Here is a 27,263-nt window from a genome sequence, read left to right as displayed (position 1 = left end):
CCTCTCTCGAGCGCCACGTAACCATGAATCCGGATTCTCAATCCTTGCGTCAAGCCCGTCTCTGGCGCCTAGAGTTAATGACAAAGATCAGATTACAATAGAATGCAGAGAATCAATTTCCTATTGTGATGATGCTAAAATTATCAACTCTGGATTTTACCGTGATTTGTGCCTCTCTCGAGTGCCACATAATCACGAATCCGGTTTCTCAATCCTTGCGTCTTGCCCCTCTCGGGTGCATAGAGTTAACGACAGAAATCGGATTAAAATACCAGAATCCAACCTAAATTACAATCCTACACTAACTAGCTAATTTAATCAAATATTCGATAAACATTAATTCTCAAATCAAATTTAATAAACATTCAAAACCTAAGTTCAAACTATTGGAAATTAAATTACAAAATGACGGATTACTCCCCTTCTCCTTCCTCTCACTCGGGCAGCAAAGGATCGTTCTCACGGGTGCTAAAATTTCCAGAAATTGATGGCTTCAGGTTGCAAGAGTGAGTGGCCGGAGGTAGAGACGATGCTGGCGAAGAAGGATCGAAACCCACGGATGGAGGTGGTGCGGCGGATGACGGAATGCAGCCGAAGTCCTCTGACCGGCTCTCTCGAGTCTCGGTCGGAGTAGGAATAGCTCCAGAAATGGTCTGAAATGCGGAATCGGCGCCAGAGGAGCCCTCTCGGGTCACTCTCGACTTGGCAAGCAGAAAATGGCAGCGTCGAGCTTGCCGCAACGGAAACTCTCTCGAACTCTCCTCGGGTCAGTTCTCGGTTGCCGGATGGTGGTGGATGACGGTGACGAACAGTCGGCGGCTGGAGGGAGACTCTCTCGAGCTCTCCTCCCCTTTCGGTCGACGACTCCTCTTCCATCCTCAATACAATTTTGCCCTAAAAATCCCATCCCCCACTGATGGCAATTTTATAAATATCTTCTTCTCCACACAAAATTCTCCTAAAATTCCATAATTAAATCCATAAAAATCATTTCAGGAAGAAATAAACCCTAAAACCAATGAAATATAACTCAGGAGAGAAAAATATGCAATATAAGCAGTGATTAATACCAAATTCAATAAATTCACATTTCAAATGAAAACCGATAAATGGTTATTCAATTATAATTTACCTAGTTCTCATGTCAGAATCTGGCATCTATCACACCCCCAAACCTAAGTCTTTGCTAGTCCCTAGCAAAACAACAACAGAACCAAAATTAAGCCTAGGAAAATATAATGCCACTTTCGTAGGGAACATGATTGCATTTAGCGCATGCAACAAGCCGTTAAACCCCTACTTTACAGTAGTGGACGTGTTGTGTCTCGTGAGGGTTTGCATGGAATTTACCCACAAAATTCATCTAAATCAACAATATAAAAAGAAAATTGAAGAAAGTTACTCCTCATTAGCATATGACTAACACTTAGTATCGTAAAATATCTGAAAAATCATTTGAAACCCTGCTCAATTTGAAAACCTGTGTAAAATATAGCACATTATCAATCCAAATACACTCCTTGTTACTCCACCTGAACCAATGTGACCCATAAGCAATTACTTCAACAGAACAAAGAGGCAACAAATAACAATAAAATCCTGGTCACATCACAATTAAGAGAAAATAGTAGAGTAAGCCTATTGTCTGACAATCTCACAAAAGAAGTATACCAATTTCAATCTTGACCTGTAACTTCTTTGAACTTACAATTCATCATCAAAGTTAAGGAAACTCATTGCTTCCAAATTTAAACCCATTTTACGCTATTACTAGTGCATTTTTTCTATTACCAACGTAATTTTTGTTTCACTGAATACTTTTGGTATTACCACCATTTTGTATTCGTCTTCACTGCACATGCACTTATTTTTAAGTAACCGATTGTTTCGATGAATGTCCCTGGGTTTGCCTAGGATGTTTCTGAGGTTATCTGTCTTTTGCAAGCAAGAACATTTCCATTTGCATTCATACATTACAACAAGGAATTTCACTGAGATATAAAAAAGAATGAGTTCAAACAGGCATACAAGACTATTTAGACTAACATAGATCAACACTAGATTTACATGTTCTCTTTTGAAACTAAGTTCCAAGTCTAATGCAATAGTAAGTTATCCCACTGAATTCTCATGGATCACAACAAATGATATCAGATTTCTAATAGGCATATTCTACACAGTTTTATGAAAAATTTTGAAACACATTTGAGCAACTTATTTGAACTCTACTAAAGTTAACCACATACTAAGAGGAGTAATTTGAAAACCATGAACAAAAATCAAAAGAAAATCATTGCTAAGACATAAAAGAACCGTTCCCCGCCCCCCCCCCCCCAAACCTAAACCTTACATTGTCCTCAATGGGGAAAAGTTAAAACACCAGAACGACTACAAAAAGGAATAATAGCTAAAGAATAATAAAACTCATGGAAACCACATGCTCCATTGGCACACAAGAAGAAAAGCAAAGCAAAAATAGTGCAAGGAAAAGAGATATCAGCAAACACCCCCAAACCTAGAGCATGACACATCATCAAACAAACCAACTAACAATCACTAAAATATCTAATTTACTAGATGATTTATTACTGGACTTAACGTCGGTTCTGGTGCCAGTCTTATCATCTAGTAGCTACTAGTCCAGTTGACTCACAACTTAGCTAGTTATACTCCAGCAAAGTAAGGGTTAAGCTCCCTCAGGGCTCCTAAATCCATAGGTGGGACCATATGTGTTTGGTCATCAATAATAATACCGAAGAGTCAATAAAGACCCCCAGGAATGATACATAGTCTCCTCGAAGAAAGTTTACTCGTATCAACCGTACCCGTAGGTAATCATCCGTAGATGAAACCGCTATCCCACATCACACTTTGAAGAAATCTCCATGTGACCGGCCACTAAAGGCAGTAGGAATCACGCGTTGAACACAAGTACTTGAGTTACTCACCATAAGGTTTTCATTCAATACTTCAAGTTCGAACTAGTCAATCCCAGAACGGTTGTTTGAGTGCATACCTCTCAAACTAGGGACCAAAAGTCTGGTCATCGACTACTAGAACCATTTATGCTCTCAGCCGGCAAGAGAGTACCCCGAGTCCATGACGGGGCCGACATTGCCGGGGGACCTCCAATCAATCAAGACCAGAGTACACCAAAGGTTATCCCAATAAGAATGAATAAGCCAAAAATAAAAATTGTAATGTACAAAGGGATAGAAATGTGGGGTTTGCCCACAATGTGCTAAGTTTATAGTCGTAAGCAACACTCTGACGTAGTCAAGATGAAAGGACAGGTTCCTCCAAGAAAATCACCATCACCTCCTCCAGTGTGGGGACATTCTCACGATACGTTTTGAGCCTCTGACCGTTAAATTTGAAGACCGACCCGTCTCCGTGATTGTAGATCTCAACAGTGCCATGAGGAAACACCTGTGTAACCTCAAATGGACCGGACCACCTAGATCTCAGCTTCCCTGGAAACAAATGCAATTGTGAGTTATAAAGTAAAATATTCTGCCCAACAGTAAAAGACTTGCGAGAAATAGATTTATCATGTAAAAGCTTTGTTCGCTCCTTGTACAGTTTGGCATTCTCATAAGCATCATGACATATCTACTCCAACTCATTCAATTGCAATTTCCTCTCCTCACCCGCTTGAGCCAAATCAAAATTCAAAGCCTTAATGGCCCAATAAACTCTATGCTCAAGCTCAACAGGTAGATGACATGCTTTGCCGAACACTAGGCAAAATGGAGACATCCCAATAGGAGTCTTATAAACGGTTCGATAGGCCCATAAAGCATCGTCCAATCGAGTGGACAAATCTTTCCTATCAAAGCGAACCGACTTCTCCAAAATCCGTTTGATCTCCCTATTAGAGATTTCCACTTGACCACTGATGTAGAATTTTAGTTACATCAACTTTTATACCTCGCAAGCGTACGAATCGTTCATGTAATCTAGCAGTAAGCGAGGGTCATATCCACAGGGAGGATTGAATTTCGTGTATTCTTCAGTCAACTAGCCTAACCAAATATGATGAATTAATATGAACTAAACACTAACTGTATCCTAAATTATCAAGCAATAATTTAATTAACTATTTGCACAACAGGAAACGTCAACTCTGGATTTTATCGTGATTCGTGCCTCTCTCGAGCGCCACGTAACCATGAATCCGGATTCTCAATCCTTGCGTCTAGCCCCTCTCGGGCGCATAGAGTTAATGACCAAGATCAGATTACAATAGAATGCAGAGAATTAATTTCCTATTGTGATGATGCTAAAATTATCAACTCTAGATTTTACCGTGATTCGTGCCTCTCTCGAGCGCCACGTAACCACGAATCCGAATTCTCAATCCTTGCGTCTAGCCCCTCTCGGGCGCCTAGAGTTAAAGACAGAAATCGGATTAAAATACCAAAATCCAACCTCAATTATAATCTTACCCTAATTAACTAATTTAATCAAATATCAAGAAAACAAATCTTAAATAAACCTTAATTATCAAATCAGATTCAATTAACATTCAAAACCTAAGTTCAAACCATATAAAAAATTAAATTCAATAATGACGAATTACTCCCCTTCTTCCTCCTCTCGCTCGGGCAACAACTCGTTCTCACGGGTGCTGCGATTTCCGGAACTTGGTGGCGTCGGGTAGCAATAGTGAGTGGCCGGAGGTAGAGACGACGCCGGTTAGAAGCCGACGGACGGAGGTAACGTCCGGCGAAGAACGAAACAGAGCTGACGTTCTCCAAACGGCTCTCTCAAGTCTCGGTTGGAGTCGGAATGGCTCCGGGACTGGTCGGAATATGTAAACGACGCCGGAGGATGGTTGGAAAGCGGAAGTGGCACCGGAGAAGCCCTCTCGGATCACTTCTCGGCCTAGCGAGCGACTGTCGAACTCACCTCGACGGAGACTCTCTCGAGCTCTCCTCGGGTTTGTTCTCAGTTGCTGGACGGCGGTGGACGGCGGTGGACGACGGTGGCACGGCGAAAGGTATTGGCCGGCGAACAGCGGTGGGGAACTCCTCTCGGGTCCTCCCCTGTTTCCGGTCAAAGTCCTCTCTTTTGGTCTCTGTTTCTCTTCTCTTCCGCTCCCTTCCCCCCTCGGGTTTTCCCTCTCGGGTCCCCTTTCGACCCCCTCTTTGGACGCCCCCCTTTTGCTTTAAATAATCTTATTTATTTTAAAACGATTTGACCTAAAAATCATCTCCATTTCACTAAGGGTATTTTGGTAAATATCTCCTTCTCCACCATAATTCTCCTGAAATTCCATAATTAAATCTATAAAAAGCATTTCAGGAAGAAATAAACCTTAAAAACAATAAAATATAATTCAGGAGAGAAAAATATGCAATATCGACAATGATTAATGCCAAATTCAATAAATGCTCATTTCATTTGAAAACCGATAAATAACCACCTATAACACAATTATAAAGGTTATTCTATTATAATTAACTTAGTTCTCATGTCAGAATATCAACCACAAGTTTGCGGGTGGTACAGAGTGGACATCCGATGAGTGATGGAGTATTTCTTCAATAAGGTCTCAAATGCTCTGTTACAAAAATGAGATCCCCCATCACTGATGATTGCTCTCGGGGTACTAAACCGATTAAAGATGTTTTCTTTTAAAAACTTTACCACCACTTTGTGATCATTTGTCTTACATGCAATAGCTTCTATCCATCTAGAGATATATTCAACAGCAACAAGGATGTATTGATAGTCGAACGAGACAGGAAAAGGACCCATGAAGTCAATACCCCACACATCAAACAATTCAACAATAAGAATGGGGTTAAGAGGCATCATGTTCTTCCTAGGCAAACAACCAGTAAGTTGGCATCTATCACACACACGACAAAACTCATGGGCGTCGCTAAATAATGAAGGCCAATAGAAACCACATTGCAAGACTTTAGCCTTTGGTGTTCTCCTACAAATATGTTCTACCTCTTCAACAATGGGAGCTAATAGTTCACCTAGGGAGAGGTGCCCGTGTATAAAAACACAAAAAGAAACAAAACTAACTATCAAATTATGCTAACAAACTAACTACTAAAAATAAGAACTAAATAGAAGAAATAAAAATGACCACACAAAATCATCAAGATAAAACAAAAACATGAAATTATGAAAGCAGAAAAATAAATCTAATCTAAGACCATGGAGAACAAAGAAATACACTTAATACGTGCCTCCCCGGCAGCGGCGCCAAAAGCTTGATATGAAATTTTTATTACATCGGCTTTTATACCTCGCAAGCGTACAAATCGTTCATAATCTAGTGGTAAGCGAGGGTCATATCCACAGGGAGGACTGAATTTTGTGTATTCTTCAGTCAACTAGCCTAACCAAATATGATGAATTAATCTGAACTAAACACTAATTATATCCTAAATTATCAAGCAATAATCTAATTAACTACTTGCACAACAGGAAACGTCAACTTTGGATTTTACAGTGATTCGTGCCTCTCTCGAGCGCCACGTAACCACGAATTCAGATTCTCAATCCATGCGTCTAGCCCGTCTCTGGTGCCTAGAGTTAATGACAAAGATCAGATTACAATAGAATGCAGAGAATCAATTTCCTATTGTGATGATGCTAAAATTATCAACTCTGGATTTTACTGTGATTCGTGCCTCTCGAGCGCCACATAATCACAAATCGGGTTTCTCAATCCTTGCGTCTAGCCCCTCTCAGGTGCATAGAGTTAAAGACAGAAATGGAATTAAAATACCAGAATCCAACCTAAACTACAATCCTACCCTAACTAGCTAATTTAATCAAATATTCGATAAACGGCGTCTGTTCCCGGTTGTCGGATGGTGGTGGACGATGGTGATGAACGGCGTTCGGAGGGAGCCCTCTCGGGTCTTCCCTTTGAACGGTCGACGGCTGGAGGGAGAATCTCTCGAGCTCTTCTCCCCTTTCGGTCGGCGGCTCCTCTTCCATCCTCAATACGATTTTGCCCTAAAAATCCCATCCCCCACTAATGGCATTTCTATAAATATCTTCTTCTCCACACAAAATTCTCCTAAAATTCCATAATTAAATCCATCAAAATCATTTCAGGAAGAAATAAAACCTAAAACCAATGAAATATAATTCAGGAGAGAAAAATATGCAATATAAACAGTGATTAATGCCAAATTCAATAAATGCACGTTTCAAGTGAAAACTGATAAATAACCACCTATAACACAATTATAAGGGTTATTCAATTATAATTAACCTAGTTCTCATGTCAGAATCTGGCATCTATCACTAGCCGACGCATAGCCTTGACGACTTCCATGGAAAAATTCAACTTTCCTCGAGAGTGCCAGTGCCAGTTTTGGACAGAGTCGGCGCTCAGTGTTGATCTCCACATAAGTAATCTAAAAATCTTAATAATCTAATAGTACCGCTCTGATACCACATGTTAAAATCCGTAATAGTAAATTCTAATCTAGAATTTACAACATGCTAGAATATTAGGATTTAAAACATACCTGGATCCATTCCGTGACTTTCGTCTTCTAGTGCGGAATTTACTGTGACGAACGATAAGAAAAGAAATTGATGTTGTGGTCTTCCTCAACTAAATCGCCTTATGCCTCAATGAGACCTTCGACTCTCTTCTGGATGGGGAGAAAGGAAAATGTGTGTGATTTAGTATATTGGGGACCATAACCATGTTGTGCCTCCTTATATAGGGTTCCCATAATTCCCTATGGTATCTACTCAATTGGCTCATATCCATGGCCCATTCCTTAATGGGCTTAACAAAATTAGATAACTTATTTTCAACCATTTCCATTAAAAATAGAAAATATAATTTCATAATAAATATGTTACCCAAATTAGAATAGGAAATGTGAATTTCCTAACAGTTTGAAGTAGAACTGTTCGAACAATCGACCCAAATTTGAATTGATGGAGAAGTAGAGGAGTTTGAGTATTTGAATAGTAATTAAAATATTTGATCAATTTGATCTACAGAAACTGTTCTAGGAAGTAGACTATTTGAACAATGCTCAAACCATTTGAACAATAACAACTCGTAAAGTTCTAAAAGCTATTTTCGAATTTTGATTTAGTCATGATAAGTTTCCAATCATATAACTGACCTACAATTATATTTAATATCTCAAGGCATGAATTTTAAGTATTTTATTATAGTTTTTAGTCAAGATTTTAACCATTGTGATATTAAATTGAATGCCCCCACCTTGTCCTCTTCTTTGGTTCCACTTGCAAGGAGCTGTTGCTTTCCTCGACCATCATGGTTGGGAGGGGAAAAGGGAAATCGAATGCCCCTGTGCGTGGGGAAATAAAACCAGGTGGACCAAGTCACTACTGTCCATTTTCTGGTCAAATCAGCAAACCCCAAGTTTTCCTCTAATACGACTCGGACAGAGGACCAGGTCTAGTTGAACCCAGTTCAACTGGCCGGTCCGAACTGGGTTTTATAACACTGGATATGACAACCTATGCAGAAGAACTAAAACACCTGTAAGTACTACAATGACGCTAACAATCCTGATCTTGGTAGATTTGAACATCCATCCTCTAAACAAAATAAACCTCGAGTGTTTTACCACTGAGCAAAAGATCTATGGAGAAAATTTTACTAAAAAAAAGATTATTTAAAATTTAAAAATTTAAAAATTTAAAAAATAAATCTGAAGTTGAATGGAGGCCAAGATCTATAATCCAATTTGATATTTATACTACTAAAACAATGTTGAAGCATAATAGCTCAAGAAGCCAATGACATTATTGGGTTTAGTTACAAAATATAATCCCATTATTTGTAACAATCAAGCCAACCTAGTGATAAGCATTCCATACAAGTTAAAAACCAATGACACATCAAACAAGATGGTCTTTGAAATGGTTGTGACTGGACTAGTGGGGAACTTGCATTGACTTTTGATATTTTCATAATAAGATTAGTTGTAACCTGCATTATTTCCGCATATTGCAATCTTCGAGACAAAAGTGAATTCAGCTCCTACTACATAGATCTCCGATCCTATAGTTGACTAGAAGAAGATTTGAGCAAATGAGTTTAAAAATGTCTATTCTTAAATACTTCATATTTTTTGTTCATATATCTAATCTAGAAATTTAGACCGGTACGTGTTGAATAAGTAAATATGGAGGAATCTTATATGACTCTCATGATAAGAAGTCTTATAGTGAAGGAATTAATATGATTGAGTCTTACATGAGTCTTATAAAAAAAATCTTATGCTGGAGGTATTTTAGTTCCATTAGTTTTCTGTTTATGTAATAATTATTTACTTTGCTTATGTTTCTTATTAGGAGATAAACTTTGAGCATGATTGGGACATAAGTAATTTTGTTTCACTCCAATTCTATTTATTTTCTCTATTATAAATAGAACGCTAATATGCATAGGTTTGCGTCAAGCAATGGGTTTATTTCTCCCCTAAAAATTTCAATATGGTATTAGAAAAAATCATCTAAGATTGGTCTTGTGTTTCAATCATATTCTTGGCAAGGTGCTGCACTACTTGGCTTTGTAATGTTTTTTTAAATAATTCTAAGAGACTTTAGTTTTGTTGAATTTCTAGAAAAAGAGAAATACTTCACTGACTTGTTCTAATTTGGGTATAATGAACTTCTATTTTTAATAGAGGAAACAAGTAGGATATAATTACAATTAAACTACCCTTGTCTCAGGTACAACTAAAGTTAAACATTGAAAGATAACTCCTAGAATATTGAACAACTGAACATAAATAGAAGAATAAAATAACTAAAACACCTTTATTTGAGACATTTTTGTGAGACCTCCTGCGAAACTTAAGTCTCCACAATATTAATTATGGCTCTGTGAGACTTCTTATTTGAGATTCATAAAAGACTCTTCCATACCTGCTTTTCAACACTACGGCTCAAGCTAAAGTTTATAACATCAGCTTGCAAAGAAAAGTATTCTTGGTCTTCAATCTTAGTCTTCAATCTTCATTGGCTAAAATTTTTTCATAGATATAAAATCTTCATATTTTTTCTCCCCCCTTTTGAATATTTTGCTCACGTAAAAATTACCACAACGTGTGGAACAAAATACATCTTTCTTGTACTTCTTCTTTCACTTCTCCCCCTCAAGAGCTTGATAAAAAGGACATGAAGACCCAGGAGAATAAAATCACTCTGAATCGTACAAGAAAGCTCCATACACTAGTCAAAATGGTCATAGTCTGAAATACACTTTGCTCAAATTTAGAGGTTGAAAAATAGCCCAACTTTAGGGCACAACAAAGAGATTACTCACTTTTTAAAGGTAGCTCAAACACAAATCACCTCTTGGGTGAAGAATAAAATATTTCACTTGAGTTGAATATTGGGTACACTTCTATATTTTTTTAGGTAGTTGGTCTAGGCATTGCTCTAAAGTGATGAAAACACAAGAAGATAAACTAAAGAAATACAAGAGAAGAACAACTTTAACCAGTATGAGGCGACTATGCAACACTCGTACTTCCAAATGAATCTAGAATGTGACTTTTTTTATGAAAAGCTAGGGAAGATTAAAGTAGTAGAACTGAAATAACTTAACAAATTTGTTGGAAGATGGGCCCAAGCCCACACGACCAAGGAAGGCCCACACATCCAAGAATGGTAGAAGATGGGACTCAAGCCCATCGACCAAGGAGAAGGCGATAAATAAAGAGTCATCTCATAAATATGGTATTAATGTAATTAGTTTATGTTTTAGGGATATTATTATAATATTGTAATCTTATTCATCTATAAATCGAGCCCCAGGGGAAGGGTTTAGACACAATATTCCATAACCCTTTTCTTCCTCTTGTTTTCTTCCAATATGTCATTTCTCCTTTTCTCCATCAGCTAAATCCATGGAGTCCTGAAAATTAACATGGTATAAGATTCTTAGCATGAATTTTTTTTCTAGATAGCTAGTCCATGAATTTTCAGGATAGAGGGCAGAGAAAAGGGAGTCCTCTGCTTCGTTTGAGTCACATTCTATAGAAGAAAATATCCTATTAGTTTCTCATCTCGAAGGAATTGATCGTCATGGAAATGGTTCTTCATGGAGATGCACATAAGGAGGACTTGGGAGGAGTTCCTCATGGAACTAGGTTTGATGTTGATTTTCAGGACTCCATGGATTTAGCTCATGGAGAAAAAGGGAGAAAAACCCATTGGGATAAAACTTGAGGAAGAAGGGTTATGGACTTGATTACTAACCCTCCCTCTGAAGATCTTTTTATAGATTTATGAAACTACTGTATTAAAATAATACCCCTAAACTTAGGGTTTAGGGTTTTAACCCTGGAACTTTAACTTAATTACATCAATACCATCTCTATGAGATGACCCTTTATTTACCATCCTGCCATCAATGTAAGTGGGCCTATGGGCCTTCTCTTTGATTTGTGGGCCTTGAGCCCATTTTCTATATCTCTTGGTTGTATGAGTCTTCCTTGGTCTTATGGGCTTGGGCTCATCTTCTAATACACTTGGATATGTGAGCCTTCCTTGGTCGTGTGGGCTTGGGCCGTGTCTTCCAACACTCCCCCTCAATCTGGGGGTGAGAGAACAATATGAACTTCTAGCTTGCTGCAAATGATGTATAAAATATATTTTTTTTTTGTATAATATGCCTTCATCCTCCAACACTCCCCCTCATGCTGGTGCTCTCGTTCATGAGGCCCAGCTGGTATAATATCAGTGAGAGTAAATCACTCCTAGCCACTAAGACATTGCTCCATACTCCAGTCTTAACTCATGCTGGATGTAGGGCACACTCCATCTTCTGTAGGTAGTGTGTCTATCGGCATTTCTCTGAAGTGTCCACCTCCACCACCATGACCCTCCACATGACAATGACTCTCAAGTGGTAGAGTAATATATGACATTAACGGGGGGAAATAACATAAATATAATAATAAGTTCCTCCGTCATGGACTTCCAACCATAAATATTTTTGATATTTTTGATATTTTTGATATTTTTTATGGGGACGAAGTTCCTCCGTCATAGACTCCCAACCACAAATAATTTTGATATTTTTTACGGGGATGAAGTTCCTCCGTCATGGACTCCCAACCACAAATATTTTTTATATTTTTTATGGGGATGAAGTTCCTCCGTCATGGACTCTCAATCACAAATAATTTTGATATTTTTGGCGGAGATGAAGTTCCTCTGTCATGGACTCCCAACCTCAAAATTTTTTATATTTTTGACGGGGATGAAGTTCATCCGTCATGGACTCCCAACCTCAAATATTTTTTATATTTTTTACGGGGATGAAGTTCCTCTATCATAGACTCCCAACCACAAATAATTTTGATATTTTTTATGGGGGTGAAGATCCTCTGTCATTGACTCCCAACCACAAATAATTTTGATATTTTTGTCGGGAACAAATAAATAATGGTATGAGGTTACCTCTTCTTCAATAATAATGTCTCATCAAAAGAGACACAATAACAACAGCTGAAATGGGCTTTGGCTTGGGCCCGTTTAACTGACCCAAAACAATCCTTGTTGTTGGAAGATAAGCTCAAAACCACACGACCAAGGAATGCCCACATATCTAAGATTATTATAATATGGACCACACGACCAAGAAAGGCCCACAAGATGGGCCCAAGCTCATAAGAAATAGGACCCACAATGATTACCATGAGTTGGCATCCTTATCACATCAGTTGGAAGATCAAGAAGGACTCACAAAAATATCTTATCTTATGGTCACGTCAAAGATGAGTTTTAGTTTGAGTTATGTTTTTCTTTTATCTATATTGAGTTATTTAATTATGTTAGGACTTATCTTTAAGTGTTTTGGGTGTAAGTGGGACAAGGGTAGTTTTATTGTAATTAGACTCTGATTACAACAAGTTATTGATGTCAATGAAGTATTTCACTTTTCCATAAATTCAACATGGTAACAGAGCAGGTTCTGAGGTAATGTGATCCTTTTCTCTAAACCTTAAACCCTAAGTCTAGGTTTTTAGTTATTCTTTTCAGTCCCTATGTCCGTAGCTTTTCAGTCTCTATACGGAGTTTTTCATATTTAAAATTATGTATTGAAGGAAATATATTTGAGTGTACTTTCCAAAGAAAAATGATTTGTTCCAATCGTAGTTATCTACATAGAGATGTCGATATTTGAATGAACGAAGGTCAGATTGCAAAAGGTTTGAGCAATAGCAACAATCTTCAGATTCTGAGGTTTTTTGCTATCAAGAACTAGAATTTATATAGATAAATATATATCAAAAGAGATATCTGTAAGTCTATTATTTTACCTATTCAACCAATTTTTTATCTGAGTTATCTACAAAGAGAAATCGATATTTGAAGCAGTAAAGGTCAAATTGAAAAAGAGGTTTGATCGAAATCAGAAAGCCTCAACTTCCGAGGTATTTTATGCTATCAAGAAATAGACTTTTTATGGAGAACTATATCTAAAAAGAAAGATACGTAAGTCTATTTTCTTAGCTATTCAACTAATTCTAGGTATGATTTTTGTATAAGGATATATTGTTCTTGGAAGAGTCGATGGTCATTCTGGAAAAAAAGGAGAAACAGTACTTAGTTCAGCCAGATGCTCGAGACCAAAATCTATTAGATTATTTATCTTCTGATAATTATATTTTATGAAGATAAGTTATACTTTTAAAAGGTATTTAAGTATACTTTCATAATGATAAAATTTCATGTTAATCTGATCTATATTTAAAGAAATATTCGCATTGGAAGAATCAAAGGTCATGCTGGTATTCTGTTACATTGAAAATCCGAATTTAAGTAGATTGTTTTGTGTCATTTTTTGAGTTTATATATCAGGAAAATATCTCACTTCTCCCTGGTTTGAGGGCTTATTTACACATCTATGTTATTTGGGCTTATTGCAACATCTATGATATTTGGTTCAAGCTGGGATCACTGCCATTACCTCCCAGCTTGAGGGGGAGAAGTACAAGAAGTATAAGAAAGAGGTATTTTATTTCATATGTTGTGAATAAGTTTATGTGACCAAAATATTCAAGAAAGGGGGAGCACAAAAGATGAAGCTTGTGCATCTAAGAAGAAATTTTTATATCAGATTATGTCATGGGTTCTGTTACAAAGTTTATTATTTGGTTCGTGTTATATGTGTTGGAAGATGGTCTTGTTATATACAGCTACTACTATTATGTCTCTTTGGGGACATTATTATTGAAGAAGAGGTGGCCTCATATCATCATTTATTTTACCCTGTCAAAAAATATCACGGTTGGGAAACCATGACGGAGGATACCCTATCAAAAAATATCACGATTGGGAAACAACAATGGGACCTGTCAAAAAAAATATCACAGTTGGGAAACCATGACGGAGGATACCCTATCAAAAAATATCACGGTTGGGAAACCATGATAGTCCCTGTCAAAAAATATCACGGTTGGGAAACCATGACAGGGGATCTTATTATTACATCTATGTTATCCCCCCCTGTAATGGCTTTTATGACTCCTACCACTTGAGAATCGTTGTCCTGTGGAGGGACACGATCGTGGATACTTCAAAGCAATGCCGATAGATACACTACCTATAGAAGACAGAGTGTGTCCTACATCCAACATTAGGACTGGAGAATGAAGCAATGGCTTACCGGCTTGGAGTCATTTTTACTCTCACCTATATTATGCCAGCAGGGCCTCATGCAAGGACGCAACAGCGTGAGGGAGAATGTTGGAAGATGAAGGCATAATAGAAGATGTACCATTTTATACAAAAAATTTTTATACATCATTTGCAGCAAGTCGGGAGTTCATGTTGTTCTCTCACCCCCAGCTTGAGGGGGAGTATTGGAAGATAAGCTAAAGCCCACTTGACAGAGGAAGGCCCACCTATCTAAGATTATTATAAGATGGTCCACACGACCAAGGAAGGCCCATAAGATGGGCCCAAGCCCATAATAAGTAGGACCCACAATTATTACCATGAGCTGGCATCCTTATCATATCAGTTGGAAGATCAAGAAGGACTCGCAAATGTATCTTATCTTATGGTCACGTCAAAGAAGAGTTTTAGTTTGAGTTATGTTTGTCTTTTATCTATATTGAGTTATTTAATTATGTTATGTTAGGTTCTCGTGCCATGGATCGAGTCACCCGGCGATCTCCTCTGGCTTCCAGATTGGCTGACGTAGAAGGGAATGATTTGGGGGTTTTAGAACGCCCAATGGTGTAGGAACGTGAGCTTTTGAAGGAACTCCACCCTTAGGCCTCGTTGGAGAGAGTACCTGATCTTGCTTAAACTAATTGGCAAATACTTGTCTCATCTCATTCACCTGACGCCCTATATAGGGAATTAGGGAAAACATCAAAGATTCCATAATTACAATTAGACCCTTATTGAACTTCGATTTAAAATTAAACCCCTAAGATACTGAAATACAAGTTTACTCCATCCGTCCTCTTCTCTGGTTCGCCACTCTTGATGCTCTGGAGTTCATAACATCACCCCCCTCCTGAAGAAAGAGCTTGTCCTCAAGCTCGAAAGTGGGGTATAGAGCCTAGAAGGACTCGAGTGTCTCCCAAGAGGCTTCCACCAATTTTGCATTACTCCACTGAATGAGCACCTCCCATGAGTTGTTAACACGCCTGGCTTGAAGTATCTGTGCTGGAGTTGGCATAGACCGGCCCTCTTTGAGCGGAGGCAGAGGGGTATGAAGCAGTGGAGTCTCCCTTGAATGCCTTGTGGAGGGAGACGTGGAAGACATCATGTAGCTTGGCGTCTGGTGGAAGCTTCAAGTGATAAGCCACAGTACCAATACAGTGAAGAACCTGGAATGGGCCATAAAATTTTGGAGAGAGCTTATGGCGTTTGATGGCTGCAAGAGAGAGTTGGAGGTATGGTTGAAGCTTGAGCCAAACAAAATCTCCGGGTGCAAAGGAAAGGGGATGATGCCCTTTGTCATAAGTGTGCTTCATAATGGCTTGGGAACATTGTAACTGAAGTCGGACTTGAGCAAGCATTTCATCTCTGTCTGCTAAAGCTTGGTCCAGTGCTGCTACTCGAGAAGACCCCAGTTCATAAGATAGTAGACACGGGGGGCTCTTCCATAAATGACTCCAAAGGGGGTAGTACACAGTGCGGTGTGGTAGGACGTATTATAACAATACTCTGCCCATGCTAACCAATGAACCCACTACCGGGGAGTGTCTCCCACAAAGCACTTCAAATACATCTCCAGTGTGCGGTTGACCACCTCTGTATGGCTGTCTATCTAAGGGTGGTATGCTGACGAGAAGGTTAACTTGGAGTCGTGGAGCTTAAATAGTTCCCCCCAGAATTTACTAGTGAATATAGCATCGCCGTCACTAGTGATGGTCTCCGGAAGGACATGGAGCCAGACCATATGATCCATGAACAGCTGAGTGACTTGTGTGGCTGTATAAGGATGGCTGAGGGCCATAAAGTGTGCATATTTCGAGAATCGGTCCACCACTACAAGAATAATAGATCAAATCCATTGAGAGATCTGCCCCTACCTATGAAGGAAGGTGAAGGGGCTGGAGCAAGCCGGCAGGTTGTAAAGATTCAGATTTATTCCGCTGACAGACTTGGCACACGGCAACATAATCAGCAATGACCCTCTTCATACCCCTCCAATAAAACTCCCGGCTAAGGCCGAAGTATGTCTTCTGTTGGCCCTCATGTGTACTATCATGAAAGAAGGCAATAATGTTGGGAAGGAGTGCCAAAGAAGGATGAAAATATATGCGTCCTTTATAGAAAATGAGACCTTCCTTTAGTGTCCAATTAGTGTCCTTGGAATGGTTCTCGATTTGAGCCTCTAAGGCAAGGAGATCTAGAAGATGCCGAGTATCCTGACAGATGGAGTCCAGCAATAGGGACCTGGGTGGCTCAGTGCGTGCAAGTGTGAATCCCCCATTTCTCTACGTGACAAGGCGTCTGCCCCTTGATTGAGATGACCCGGTTTGTATTTCACCTAAAAATCGAATCCCATTAATTTTCTGACCCAATGTTGTCGTGGGGAGGTAGTAAGGCACTGCTCCAATAAGTATTTGAGGCTACTATGGTCTGTCCGGATCACAAAAGGTCTACCCCACAGATACGGCCTCCAATGCTGAACGGATTTGGCCAAGCTGATGAGTTCCCTTTCGTGAGTGGCTAACTTGTGATGGTGGGGAGCGAGGTGGCGGCTGAAATAAGCGATGGGGTGTCCCTGTTGCTGCAAGACTGCGTCTGTGCCTCCCCCGAATGCATCACATTCAATTATGAAAACTTCTAAAAAGTTGGGCAATTGAAGAACTGGAGCTGACACTAATGCTTGTTTCAATTGGTTAAAAGATGATTCAGCCAACTGAGACCATTGAAAGGCATGCTTCTTCAATAAATTGTGCAACGGTGCTGCTAGGTGACCATATTCTCTGATAAATTTTCTATAATACCCTTCGAGACCAAGGAACCCTTTCAAAGCTGTGACGGAGTGAGGTGTGGGCCATTCCATGACAACCTGTATCTTGCTGAAATCAGGTTTCACACCAGAGGCAAAGATCACATGCCCCAAATAAGCTACTTCAGAAGTGGCGAGGTCACACTTGGCTCTGTTGAGAAATAAATGGTGTGCTCGGAGAAGTGTGAAAACCTGTCTCAATTGTTGCAAATTTGCTTCCCAAGTTTTGCTATAAACCAGTGTATCGTCAAAAAAAACTAAGACATTCTTCCGTAAGAAAGGGCAAAATACCTCGTTCATAAGTGCTTGAAAGGTGGATGGGGCATTGGATAGCCCAAAGGGCATCACCAGGAACTCATAGTAACCATGGTGGGTGCGGAATGCCATTTTTTTGACATCCTCTGAGTGAACCCGAATCTGATGGTACCCAGATTTCAAGTCCAACTTGGTAAATAATTGAGATCCGTGTAGCTCGTCCAATAATTCATCTACCATCGGAATTGGAAATTTATCTTTGATGGTGCGAGCATTGAGTTCACGGTAATCCACACAAAAACGCCAAGAGTTATCTGACTTTTTCACCATCAATACCGGGGACGAGAATGGAGAATGGCTAGGCTGAATAATACCCTGTTGGAGCATTTGCTGACATTGCCTTTCTATGTCATCTTTTTGCATATGTGGATAGCGGTAGGGACGCACCACCACTGGTTCTGTGCCCATCTTCAAACGAATTATGTGATCACAAGCTCATATAGGAGGGAGTGTTGCAGGGTCCTGAAACAAATCAGAAGCTAAGTGATCCCGCTCTGAAGGACCCACTGAAAGTGTCTGGATGGTGTATGGCCGTTGGGCGTTAGTCCCCTGGAGCGTGAGCTGATGGTGGTGCTATGTAAACTCATGGTAAGGGATTGGAAATCCCATAAGATCGGACCCAATCGCTGCAGCCATTTAATGCCCAACACCAGGTCAAAACCAACCAGTGGTATGACCAAAAAATCCATCACAAAGGAGTGACCCTCAATAGTAAAGGGCACTGCTAAACAGAAGCCGACAGTGGTGACCTTGTCACTGTTAGCCACTGATATTGATATTCCTGAATTCAGCTGGAGAGATAAACCCAACTGTTGTGCTGCATGTCTGCTGATAAAATTATGGGTGTTGCTTGAGTCCACTAGTGCTAGTAGAATAAGATGATTGGTGGTGGTGTGGACCTGCATGGTATTTCTGCTGTGCAGGCCTATCATTGCGTGGAGGGTGGTTCCTCCTCCTCGGTTTGGTCCACATCCTCCGGAAAGTCACCCTCTTCTGGATCTTCTATTTCGACCCAAAAAAGTCTTTTGCATTGATGGCCCCTTATGTATTTTTCATTACAATTGAAACATAGTCCCTGAGCCCTTCTCTGATCAATTTCTGCTTTGGTAAGATGTTTGATAAATCCCAGTGGTGGTGTAGGGTTGGTGGTGGTGGGGTAGAGGTGGTGTGGGGGTGGGGCCTTGGGGGAGTGGAAAAAGGGGCATTGGAATGTGGGCAAGGTTGCCATGGGGCACGTTTGTTTAATGAATCTCGGAAGAGGAGTTGCTTGGTGTCCAATGCTCTTGCTAAATTCTTGGTGTGAGCTAGGGAGGGTGGGGCTTCCAATTCCACCTCTAGGCGAAGTGGTTCCACAAGGCCAGCAGTGAACAGACTGACATAAAGTTCAGTGCGCACCAAATGGCTTTCACGGGCAAGCTTTTCCTGGAACAATTTCTGATATTGTTCTATAGTTCCAAGCTACTTTAAATTAATCAAATCATCAACTGGGTTGCTGTGAAGTGGAGGACCAAACCGTAGCATGCAATTCTCCTTGAAAAATTCTCAATCATGGACCACAAACTCGTTTTTGAATTGATGAAACCACAAAAGCGCTTCATCAAGCATGTGGAAGGTAGCTAATTGAACCTTGCCCTCTGGCAGAGTTCCTTAAATGGAAAAGAAATAATCACACCTGTGTAACCAAATCAAAAGGTCGGAAGATGAGCTTTTAGAACGCCCAATGGTGTAGGAACATGAGCTTTTGAAGGAGCTCCACCCTTAGGCCTCGTTGGAGAGAGTACCTGATCTCGTTTAAACTAATTGACAAATCCTTGTCTTATCTCATTCACCTGATGCCCTATATAGGGAATTAGGGAAAAAGTAAAAGGTTCCATAATTATAATTATACCCTTATTGAACTTCGAATTACAATTAAACCCCTAAGATACTGAAATACAAGTTTATTCCATCTATCCTCTTCTCTAGTTCGCCACTCTTGATGCTATGGAGTCCATAACATGTTAGGACTTATCTTTAAGTGTTAGAGTTTGGGTGTAATTGGGATAAGGGTAGTTTTATTGTAATTGGACTCTACTACCTTCCTCTATTATAAATAGAGGTTCATGTACTCTGATTACAACAAGTTATTGATGTCAATGAAGTATTTCACTTTTCCATAAATTCAACACTTGTAAAATAACCCATGAAATAATCCAATGCACATATATGTTCTAAATAATATATTGAACAAGGAATAATTTATCAATTCTTCAAAAATAATAATCCAGCCAGAGAAAAATTTTTACTGAGTCATGTTGAAATATGTAGAAAACTTGGACACGTATATCGAGGAAAAAATTTAAGTGGCCCGAGTCAAGTTGACTCGGACCAAGTTGGTCCGAGTTGACTCAATCTGAAACAGAAGTCACGCAAAAGCTGCTGAGTCAACTCGGTCTGGGTCAACTCGACGTTGATTAATTCATGTTTCCTAACTTAGGAAACATGAAATATTTGAACAATGTCATCTTCTTCTCCACGACACCGAATGGAGATCAGAAAGCGTAGTTGATGATCAACACCAAGAACCAAAAATAGTTGGTGAAGGAATTTCTGAAATCAATGGACTCATCGTCCTTCCAAAGCGGCAACCAGGCTGGAGCAGGAAAGGCCAACCGAAAATATCTATGTTCGAAAGTTACTGATGTAAGACATAAAGAATGTTAGACATTAATTGTAACTAATTTTACTTGATATAATAAATTTTATCTCATAGGAATTTTTATTATATTTGAGTTTATTAGTTAGGATAAAATATCAAGTTATTCATAATTTACCCACTGGAATTATGAATTCATAAATAATTTGATAGTCTTTATGATAAAACTCTCAAATTATTAATGAATTCATAATTCCAGTGGGTAAATTATGAATAACTTGATATTTTATCCTAACTAATAAACTCAAATATAATAAAAATTCCTATGAGATAAAATTTATTATATCAAGTAAAATTAGTTACAATTAATGTCTAATATTCTTTATGTGATCCTAATCATTATATATAATTTTTATTAAATTAAAAATGTTGTGGCTACTCTCTAATTAATAAAAATCATATGGATCACTAGACATTACATCTCATAAATTAATGAGAATAGAATGAATTGCATAATTTTCACTTACACTAACATGTTATCATTATGCACAAAATATTCTCATAATATATGTATAATTAAAAACTATAATATTATGCATAACTTTAATTTCATGCACTAAAATATATGCCAAAAATGCATAAAAAAGTAACAAGAAATAAATATAAAAATTTCAATATACATAACAGGCGACGGCCAGTGGCCTAATGGTCACTGGCACCGAAGATTTTTCCAACGCACGGGTACGAATCCCGCAGGCACAAAATCAAATTTTAGTACCGAGTAGGCTCGGTCCTCCCTTGGCGATTCACTTCTGTGAGTTGGAACGATTAGCCAACTCAACCCGTCTGAGTCAACTCCATTTTTTTTTGTACCAAGTTTCCTTGGCCTTACACGCGGTTGCCGAGTTGGAACGGTGAGTTGTAGAAGGCTCATCCCGGGCCAACTCGCCGTATTAACAAAAATACCTTATGAATTTAATTTCATTTTTGCGCGTTGGACGTCGTCTTCAACCTCCAATCGCCCGTAGAGACAAAGGTTCGTTGACGTACCTTAAAGTCATCGACGCTGGCAAACCTGTCGGAATGGTTGTTGGCATCTGCGCTACATCTCGGATGCTCTACGACGACGCGAGAGAGCCGCCAACAGTCCTGCACAGAGATTGTCGGCACTAGTTTTTTTTTTTATTCAATGTCGACACCGACATACCTTTCAGAATGGTCGCTGGCGTCGGCACTGCGTCTTTCTCCGAAGCTTTTCACCGATGTGAGAGCCCCGACTATCACAAGCGGTGAGCGCAATTCTCATACAGAGAGCGCATAGAAAATGCTCATTCTTGGAATCAAAACGCTGGATCAGAGGTTTGCTCTGATACCAATAGTAAGACTTAAATATATATGAATTTCTAACGTCATGAATTCATCATATAAATGTAAACGGAAGCAAAGATCGTACCTCCCTCCATACACTTCAGATTCCGTATGTCTTTGTTCTCTCTATTTGACGCTTCCAATCTCTGAATACTCTCGGCGATGGCTAAACTGAAGGGGGATTGAGTGACAAAATAGGGGACCAAAACTGTATCAAAAACCTTCTCTTTGCCAACCTTCCATCAAGGTATTAATGGCATCATGTTACCAAGGGAGTTGCAACTGCAGCAGTTGCAACTGGAAGCAGTTTGAGATCACCCTTATGAGAAACCGTTTCTCATGATAAAACGGTTAACAACGGAAAAGTAGAGAACCAGCGAGGAGATTCTGAATCAATAGATTCGTTGTCTAGAAACGGCAACATAGAGGGATATAGCCACGAGGCTTTCTAAAAAATAGAGATAACAACAATGGAGAGTGATCTTCTAAAAACGACAACGTTTTCTGGCTGGACTCGGGCGAGTCCGGTTCTCGGTAGAAAGAGTGGTCGGCTGATTATAATTGGTTTCCTAACTTAGGAACCAATTTAAATCGGCAATAGAGCTTCTTCCTTGAAGATCGGAAAATTAGAGCTCTTCGGGAGGCAACTTTCCAGATTAGAGCAATGAACGAAAAATTGAAAGGAAACTTGCTCAGATAGAACCAAACTTTTTCTACCAATATTTTTCAAGAAAATCAAGAATGTCTAGAAAGCAACTTTGGACGAGCAGAGACCGGATAGGCTGGATCAAGCCAGCCACAATCTGCCAAACAAGCTCCAACCGATCAGAATATATGGCTACTTGATATATGCCAACCAGAATATCAGACCAGACAACGATGATCAACAACGAAGTTGCCACTTTTTTTGGAATGATGGCTACTTTCCAAGGTAATTTACTAAGACAATGTTCTTCAAGCACCATGAGAGCGCTTGCAAACTCTCTTCACCATCATTCACTGAGAGATTAGACTTCAAATCTAATACCCACAACAATTTCCAAAGAGAGATAACAAAGAAACAAAGAAAGATGGCTGAGACAATGACGAGCAAGGCAATATGATTTAATCAAGGGAAGCAAAAATAAAAAAAATAATGCACGAGACTAAGAGATAAAAGGGAAAAAAATTCCAACAATGTTCAAGAATAAAACTTAAAAAACCATAGTCGGAGTCCTAAAAATCAAAGCTTTGATACCATGTTGATTTTTAGGACTCCATGGATTTAGCTCATGGAGAAAAAGGGAGGGAAACCCATTGGGAGAAAACTGGAGGGAGGGTTATGGACTTGATTTCTAACCCTCCCCTTGAAGCTCTATTTATAGATTTATGAAACTACTGTATTACAATATCACCCTTGAACTTAGGTTTTAGGGTTTAGGGTTTTAACCCTGGAATTTTAACTTAATTACATCAATGCCATCTCTATGAGATGACCTTTTATTTACCAACATGCCATCAATATATGCGGGCCTATGGGCCTTTTCCTTGATTTGTGGGCCTTGAGCCCATCTTCTATATCTCTTGGTTGTATTGGTCTTCCTTGGTCATATGGGCTTGGGCCCATCTTCTAATACACTTGGATATGTGAGCCTTCCTTGGTTGTGTGGGCTTGGGCCCTGTCTTCCAACACCATCAAAGGTGACGACATATGTAGTGGTGGCTCAAGACGGGAGTGACACGTATCCCACTATTCAACAAGTTGTGGAACGTATCCCACTATTCAACAAGTTGTGGATCATGCATCAGAGCTGAATGGAAGTGCCCTTTATGTGATTTACATCAAATCGAGTAGGTGTCAGGAGAACGTGGTGATCAAACCTCTCAAACGGAATCTGACGTTCATTGGAGATGGAATGGGTAAAACCATCCTCTCTTCAAATCATGGTGAAAAGCTCATTGATTCTACTGGTTAACTTGTGGTTCAAGGAGATGGGTTCCTCGCTATAGGTATTACATTCGAGAACACTGCCTCCTATGATGCGCCAACAGTAACCATGTTGTGCCCTTCGGATCAATCAGCATTCTTCAATTGTGAATTTTTTTTACCATCTACGCCAAGCTCAACTGTCAATTCTACAAAGAATGCGACATCTATGAAACCATAGATTTCATCTTTAACGACACCGCTGCTATTTTTTAGGATTGCAACATAAGGGTCCGCAAACCACGAGAAAACCATTCAAATGAAAACACTGCTCAAGGAAAGTCTAATCAGACCTAAAAAAAGCAGGTACTATTGAAGATAAACTTGAGCCGAATAAATAATGGTTGAAGAAAAATATGATTGGCAAGATGATAATCCTTTTGATTTTATTTATTTTACAAATTTATGTATAAATAAGTAATTTTGTTACATAATAAAATTGGAAAATAATTTTTTTATCATGGTATCAAAGCCTACCTGCCAATTTGAAATCTTTAGTAAACAGAAACTCAGCAATTCCATAATTTTTTTTCCAGCAAGGAATTTTTTCACCATGCAATCTCCTCTGTTTACGACCAACACACACCGTCGACAGGAAAGGATTTCATTTCCCTTCTCTACAAAACACAAACACTGAGGCATCTTGTTTGAATTTTGATTCGTCGTTGTGCCTTCTGCACCAAAGGATTTTCTAATCTGAAGATTCGCCTTCGCCTCCAACATCGGACGTCCATCACTTCTTGTCTTTCCTGGTGGCCTTCAAGTACCCTGACACCGTCACCCGGTTGGACCACAACTCGGTGGCATACTTTCGTCACAGCGCCTTCATTGCAACGCCACCTCCATCGCATTACCACCTCCATCGCAGTGCTGCCTCCATCGCCAAGGGTCCATCACAGTGATCTCTTCCCCTAAGGTATTTTATTTATTAAACTTTTTATTTGTGCATGCACTCCAAAGCATATCTAGTTATCAATATTTTCACTTTTTCCATTGAAAAGTACATACACCTTGAGGCACTTCCAGAAATTAAACTGCACACAACAAGAGTTTTAGCCAAAATCCAAACTCACATGTATCACAAGAAGTGCGTGAGCCCTGGATAGTCGTGTGAGACAAATATTGCAATTATGACATCCAAACTTGTTAATCCTAATCACCCAATGTATCTTCACCATTCATAGTTCATCCTGGGTTGGTTCTCGTACCACAACTCCTCATTGAGGAGAATTATAGTACATGGAGTTATTCTATGACTATGTGTTATGGACTCTATAACATCACGAGTTACCAACAGGCGTAGGTATTAATGAATGTGTTTTTCAATTTCCATGTAATTGTTTCTTGGTTTGGTTTTGTCTTTGGTTTGGGTTGGTTTAGCATTTATTGGTTTGAAACATTGACCCAAGAGGTCTTTAGGGTTTTGGACGTCCTCCACCCTATTTAAGGGGACGGCTAGGGTAATGAAAATTATGAATTGAGTTCACTTTAGTTAACATAATTTAGATAAACAGGTCAAGAGCTCCTTCAAGCTCTCTTCCGTTTTTCCCCCAATTCTCCTTTCCGAAAATCAATTCCCTTCAACCCCTCATTCCATCTCAACGTCAAGCAAGGTAATGGAAGGAAGAGAAGAGAGGAGGGTGACAAGATCCATGGCTCTTGAGGATCCTAACACTATGGCCCTAATAGTGAAGAAGAAATATGGTTTTGTTGATGGATCCATAAAACGACAGACAAGGAAACGACGATGAATTATAACAGTGGATTCGTTGTGACAATCTTGTCAAAACTTGGTTATTGAGTTCAATCTCTAAAGATATTGCGACAAGTGTGCTCTATTGTGATGGGGCATAGGCAGTTTTGAGTGAATTATGCAAACTATTTTTTTAGGTAAATAGTGTTCAACTATTTCAAACTGAAAATGAGATTCATGATTGCGTCCAACATAATATGTTTGTTGGGTCATACTTCACCAAACTCAAAGGCTTATGGGACGAGAGAGATGCTCTTTGTCCTATCTCAAGATGTAGTTGTAGAGCTATGAAATAGGAATTATCCAATCAAGAAACACATAAAATAATCAAGTTTCTCATAGGATTAATTGAGGTCTTTGCTGCAGTACATGGTTAGATATTGACAAAGGATCCTTTGCCCAAACTCAGTAAAGTTTATTCCCTTGTGCTCAGACATGAATGACAGAAAGATGTATCCACACAAAGGAGCATAGTTCAACTTGAAGCAGTAACTTTTGCCGTCAAGAATTCTAACAAGAATGGTGGTACTTATGTGTGCACCAAATGTAACAAAGATGGTCACAACGCTGCAAATTATTGGGCACACTTGAAGTGCACTTATTGGGTATTTATGCTTTGCCTACACTCATGCCCACAAGCCATCCAAATTTGATGCATGTGCAACCCGTTGCATTTTTCTTGGATACCCTTATGGGAAAAAGGGATATAGAGTGTATGATCTTGTACTTCACATACTGTTTGTGTCCCGAGATGTTACTTTCTTTGAAAGAATTCCCATTTGCACACATTTCTGTTGCCAAAGAGAGTCTCCTGATTGCTCCTCCACTTGACTCCATTTTTTATGATATTATCCCTTGCCCACCTAGTCACTCAGAAAGTCATGAAACTACAAACGAAGACGATTCAACACCCCCCCACCCCCAATCAGGCTCACCAAGCGACCAACCTTCTTCCAAAATTTTCATGTGGAAATGACCCTACCGTCACATCCTCAAAATCATATGCCTCCAGCATGGTCACAAAATCTGGTACACCATACAAACTCTCTCAAGTTCTTTCTTATGACAAGTTATCCACTCCTCAAAAAGCTTTTGCCAACTCATTAACCATCACCAAAGAACCAACTAGTTTCTTATAGGCCATGAAGGACCTTAAGTAGCATAAAGCCTTGCATGATGATATTCAAGCACTCCAAGATAACCGCACATGGACTCTCCTGTCTCTTCCACCTGGAAAGAAACCCATTGGATGTAAATGGGTATCCAAGTGAAGCTCAAATCTGATGGAACCATCGAACATTACAATGCCAATTTGGTCGCCAAAGGCTATAACTAGATTGAGGGTCTCGATTATCAAGAGACATTTGCCCCATTGCAAACTAATTATTGTACATGTTCTTCTTAGTGTTTATGCTATACAAGGATAGCACCTTCACCAACTTGACGTCAAAAATGTGTTCTTACATGGTGATCTTGATGAAGATGTGTACATGTCCTTACCTCCAGGATTTGGACGAAAGGGAGAGACTCACGTGTGAAAACTCAACAAGTCTTTATACGTGTTGGAAGATGGGCCCAAGCCCACACGACCAAGAAAGGCCTACATATCCAAGTGTGTTGGAAGATGGACCCAAGCCCATAAGATATGGACCCACCATGATCACATGAGTTGGTGGGACCCACCATGATCACGTGATGTGGCATTATGAGTCTCACACAAGAAGAAATCTTACAGAGCCACAATTATTATGGA

Source organism: Aristolochia californica, unplaced genomic scaffold (genome assembly GCF_029961685.1).
Source record: "Aristolochia californica isolate CCGP_79_NKW_82.1479 unplaced genomic scaffold, dmAriCali1.0.hap1 SCAF_5, whole genome shotgun sequence".
NCBI classification, from domain to species: Eukaryota; Viridiplantae; Streptophyta; class Magnoliopsida; order Piperales; family Aristolochiaceae; genus Aristolochia; species Aristolochia californica.
Note: the sequence above shows the minus strand (reverse complement) of the source record.